The sequence below is a fragment of the Muntiacus reevesi genome, chromosome 17, assembly GCF_963930625.1.
Source record: "Muntiacus reevesi chromosome 17, mMunRee1.1, whole genome shotgun sequence".
Taxonomy (NCBI): Eukaryota; Metazoa; Chordata; class Mammalia; order Artiodactyla; family Cervidae; genus Muntiacus; species Muntiacus reevesi.
In genome coordinates, this window is record NC_089265.1 from 45024571 (window position 1) to 45030570 (window position 6000).

The window sequence follows — 6000 nt, forward strand, 5'->3', positions numbered from 1 at the left end:
GGTAATAGATTTACTGGGAAGAAAGATGTGAAGGATAAGGGGGAGAGGGGCAAAGTAGGCAAAGAAAGCCTTCAGATAGTGATGAAGATACAAAACCTGGGAGAGCAGACCGGAAGAAATAATTTGTAGCATGAGCCTTCAACTGCAGCACAGTTATGAAAAGTCTTGACCAGGTCAGCAGGGGAATCTTTGGGCAAAGTCCCATGGGACTCTGTGGAGAAGTCCCGTGTCAAGCAAGAATGCCTCACAATAATAGCCTCGCTGTGCACTGGAGACATCTTAGGGGAGCAAAACCTCAGTGTGTGTAGGTATGTGTATGTGAGTGTGTAAATCAAGGAAAAAAATCTAAGCTCCACCTCTAGATCAACAAGATACAAAACAAGGGCATTATGCATGGAAAAGAAAGACAATTTATAACTGAGTCAATTCTATAGCGAGGAGTTTAGAGTCAGGTTGGTCACTAGAGAGGACAGTCTCCCAGAATTCCCAGAAAGCTTGGGGAGAGCATTGGAAATCCTACAGATTGTGGAGTGAGAGCTTTGGATGAATCACGTCTACTTCTGCCAGGGTCCAGGAAGATTGACTGCAAGGGTAAGGCCCTCATGCTTAGCCACCACCAGGAGACGTATGAGATGTGAAAGAGTGGTAAGATTCAAGAAGCCAGGAGATTATGCTGCTCTCCAGCATTCCTTTGCCTCTCTGCTCCCTGTCTTCTAGGCAATTTCTAGTGTAATCTTGCTAATATCTCTCTTCTCCTTCTGTGTACCTCTTCTACAGCATAGAACGGCATCCATGATCTATCACAGAATCCTACTCTTCAGACTGGGCAGGGAAGAAATTATGCAGTCTGTAAGGTACTATAAATTATTTCTCTGATTCTGCAAGCAAATTCTTTGTTTTAATTCTAGATGGTCTAATTAGCACTATCCCATAACCAATCTCCTGCTACAGACATGAGCTGCCTTCTTTCTCACTTATTCCAATTTCAACTGGTGTTTTGAAGTTTTCCTGAATTAATTACAACAATAATAATCTTTGTATTAATATCTATCTTTTTAGGTGTATTATCTGATTAGATCTTTGAGAAGACCCAGTAAAGAAAGCTGGACAAATGCTATGTTGCAACCACTCACTGATGAGGACACTGAGGTTTAGAGAGGACTGCATAAGGTCACAGAGCTACTAAAATCATTTTAATTTGGACATTTCTTGCTCCAAACTCCTCCTGCTTTCCATTGTACACTTTTCAAAGTTTCCTTCTAGGTAGGTGATTTCCATAATTCCAGGTAGGTACAAATATATTTTAAGCAATGACAATATCTTTTTAGGAATATCCCAGAAATAGACTTTGAGACAAAAAGTTGAGTGCAAGTCATTCATTTTGGGAGATGAAGGAGACCCACAAGAGGAATGGGGAAGTGAGGTGGAGGGCAGGGAGGAATATGTAGCCAATAAAGTCTATGAAATCAAATCAGTTAGGACTGTGGTGACTGGAATTTAATCCCCTAACCTCTCAATGGAAGCATCAATGGAGTATTTCATGTACAGTCATCATACTCAATCTTATAATCACTATTCTAATTTTTCCTAACTGATATTATAATCTCTAACCAATATTATAATCATCATCATCAGAATGCAAAATAACACAACAAATTTAAAAGCCTTTTCACATATTCTAAAATACTTCTTTGATGAAAGCAACATCGTACAGATGAAAAATCTAGGTAGGAAAAGTAACTTTGCCAATTGTATTGAACACCTTAGGATGATTACATTTTATCTCCTCCATGAGTATTTCTCATGAATTTAAAAATGCTTTTCTTATATACCTAGTTGATTATTCCAAGTTTCAGTTTTCCCTGTTTTGTGAATTTGCAAGCTTTTTTTGATGGGGCAGCATGGAAGTAGGAAAATTGAGGAAGTATAGGGAATGAAGAACATTCTTGGACCCCTGATCTAAAATCCTCTTCTCAGAACTAGATAAGTTAGAACAGTATATTAGAATCTCATTTAAAAAAAAAAGTAAAAGAAAACCAGCTATCAATTGTAATTGGAAAAGACAAGCCATAAAGATAAAGTTTAAATCAAATAAAATTTGTTCATTTATGCTATGTCACATTATGTAGTAAAAGAAATACTTGCTTCATTAAATAATTTAAATCAGAGTGTTCCTCCTTCCTCCTTCTCTGAGTTCTGGAGAGATGAGCTTATTTAAATAAAGTCACCACTGAGAAGTCACTGGGAGAACTCAAGGACAGCTGAAAGGAGAAGATTTCTTATTGACTAACTTGTATTTCAGGGTAGTTAAGTGAACAGTAACTTTGCCTAGACAGCTCTTTTAATGGGATTGTCCCTTCTGGGTAGAACTGCTGTTTCAAAAAATGCTGTCATTCAAATCTGTTGGTTCCTAGATAATGCTGAGGAGTGACCCTGCTGCCAACACATTATAATGAGAAAACAAAGGACGCAGATCAGGAAAGGAATTTGCAAAGTTTCTTGTAGGTCATATTTTTGTTTCCTTATAAAGGAAAATATTATTTTTAGAAATTATAGGTTTATATTTCAATCATCCTTAAAAGAAATGGAATCTTGTTGTTTATTAACATGCTAGTAACTTACTAAATCTGTAAAGTTAAACATCAAATCACTAACAAATTAAATTTGAATACTTACTTTTTATACCGCTTGAAAAGCACTAGAATTTAAAGGATGTATTGAGGACTTTTTTTTTTTAAGTGAGCGCTAAGAATTTACCGTTACAGAGTAAATCTTTTCCAAAACCATGAGATTTTTATTTCAGCTGACCCAGTGTTATTTGTCTTGCTTCCAGCCTTTCTAGTTTAACACTCAAAACTAAGAACACAAAGGCAGCATGTTCGGGGACAATAGGACACTCTGGAGCCAAAGTGTCACAAGTGAAGGGAAGGATTGGACAGGACAAAAGGTGCATTTGCTCCCGTTTCTATGGGTCATCCAGCTGTTGCAGCCTTCCTGGCAGGATCATTTTAAAGCACAACAGACAGTAACTTTTGGTTGCCTTTTCTGTCAGTCATGTAAATAGGACCGGATAAGAAATAAGCTCGCTTTTATCACATTGCTGCATGGACTCAGAGTGTTCTCTGCAAATTCATTAGTAAACTGGCATATTATCAAGAATAAAAACTCCCTAAAAATTGTCTATAATCATTCATGGCCTGACCTTCATTGCTAGACAGAGATCTAGAGTTAGAACATAACCCCTTATATTTTTATATTTCTGTAGAGCATTAAATATATTCCCACTTAGGATTATTATTTAACCTTCATAGTAAACCTCCAAGGACAACAGAGTGAATATTATTAACATCCCCTTTGACCAATGATGAAACTGGGGCTCCAGGAGATTCATTACTAGGTCTGAGATTTCCCAAATCGACCTATGCTCTCTTCTCCCCTTGTACTGTTAATTTTGCTACTTTCTTTCCTAATATAATAAAGACTAAAGGAAAATATGAAGTCATAGCTCTGAATTATGAGGCTATTCTATAAAACTTTCAAATGAAGAAAAGGAAAAGTTTTACTTCTTCAGAACCTTTCCTTCCCTCATATTAATTTAGATGTCAGGAAGCTTTTAGTGACCAAGGAAAAGGTAAGGATACATAAACAGGGAAAGACATGGTCTCAGCCCTTCAGAGACTTTCAGTCCAACAGATAAGAAGGTAGAAGATAGCTTCTTTTAAGGCAGATCAGTGTCTCTAGGAAGTTTCTTTCTTCTTTTTTTTTTGACAATCCTCTGCATAACACTCTGTTTAGAGAACTATCTAGAACTGGTAGGAATAAAAGGGACAGTGTTCAATATGTATTCTATCTCACTTCAAGTGTTCTTAAGAACTTAGATGACTTCTGGAACACACTGGAAAGGATGTGAAACAAGGGTGCAGCCACAATAGCTATTGCTATGCCCTCCTTACAAGTCCTTTTACATTTTTTTAAACATTATTTTTACTTATTTCTCTTAGGTTCTGAAGCACAAAAATACAGAGACAAAATGTGACCCAAATAAAGGGTTAATGAACACTAAAGAGGCAATATGTTGTGCTGTGCTAAGTCACTGCAGCCTGCCAGGTTCCTCTCTCCAAGGAATTCTCCAGGCAAGAATACTGGAGTGGGTTGCCTTGCCCTCCTCCAGGGGATCATCCTGACCCAAGGGCTGAACCTTTCACTAGCGCCACCAGGGAAGCCCTCTACACTATTACTCATATTCAAATTAACTATTAACCCAGTTTTTTTCTTTTTGTCAACTACAAATGGGTGCTCGCCAAGGGCATTTGCCATCCTTGGAGGTAGAATTCCATGTGGAGATGGAATTCTCCCTGGAGATGGAATGCTGTGCGGCTGCAGCTGTTGACCTTAGACATGCCCTAAAGGGAGTTCAGGGGAGAGAATGAGACATTCTGTGCTCCAGGAAAACTGCTGTAACAGGTCTTTGGATAGCTAGATATTTTCAGGAACTGATTTCATGATCCCAATCCTTGCATCTCCTCATTATCTAGAAAAGCACTAAATCCTTTCATGGTGACATCAGCTCCTTGTGACTAGCAGAAAATCTTTTGTAAGGTAAGCACTTGATTGCGTGAACTCCCACTTCACCAAAATCATATATATCGATCTTTCCTGCTACCTCTAACTTTGGAGTAGTTTTTCAGAGATATCTGAACTGCTGTCTCCTGGGCAATCCTCATTTTGCCCCAAATAAAGCTCAGCTTGCAACTCTCACGTTGTGCATCTTTTTGTAGTTGACATTTTTTTGCAGTGTTGCTCTTCAGCTATCTCATGAATTGCAAAATATTTATTGGGCTTTCTCTGGTTGCGGCAAGTGGGCTTCTCATTGCACCGGATTCTCTTGTTGCAGAGCACAATTTGTAGGGCACAGAGGTTCAGCAGTTGTGATGCTCGGCCTTATTTACTCCGTGACATGTTGAATCTTCCCAGACCAGAGATCGAACCTGTGTTCCCTGAATTTCTAGGCAGATTCTTTAACCACTGACCCACCAGGGAAGTCCATAAAATATTTAATTGACAGGATGTTTGGACCCTACTGATACTTACCCTGCCTTGCTCCTGATTATGTAGTTTTGTTTGGAAGGAAAGTTCTATTCCATATTCCCTGATGTTTGCCATAGCTTAACTTTTTGTCTTCATGATTCTAAAGAGAACACTTTCAAATCCATCATCCTAGTCAGTGATGGCTATTCAAAAGTGCTAAGCTCAAGGCTGGTTGATGCATGCTACCGCTTCCTGTGGTCTCTTCAGATTCTCAGATTGGTAATAAGTTATTTAGAAACTACTGTTTCAACATTGGCAAAAGTTGGAAATGGCATTGCTGCAGGAAGGGGGACCCCTTCCAGGGCCTGAAACTGGGCTCTTGTCTAACACTCGGAAATGAATTGTCCGAGGAGACACATGGGAAAGGGCATCCGGGCGGAGAGGAGGAGGGTAAGGGAACCCAGGACAGCTCTGCCACATGGTCTCAGTCTTATGGTTTTATGGTGATGGGATTAGTTTCCGGGTTGTCTTTAGCCAATCATTCTGACTCAGAGTCCTTCCTGGTAGTGCACCCTTGTTCAGCCAAGATGGATGCCAGAGAAAAGGATTCTGGGAGGTGGTTGGACTTGTGGTGTCTCCTTTAGACCTTTCCTGAACTCTTCCGTTGGTGGTGGCTTATTAGTTCCGTGTTCCTTACCAGGACCTCCTGTCCTAAAACAACTCATGCAAGTGGTTGTATGGTGCCTGGCCAGGGTGGGCGGCTTCAGTCAGTGTGCTTCCCCTAACAGTATGTCGCTGTTTCTTGAAAATTCATGACTTAGAAACAAGAAGACAACAGCAGTAACATTCACCAGAGAGCAAGTTTCGCCATAAGTTCTAGAAATCTAGACCTTCTGGGTAGAACCCTATCCCCAAGGCAGCCAACAACTAATTCTTACCTCAGAGCGGGGAAAGCCTCAGTCTTGACTGTCT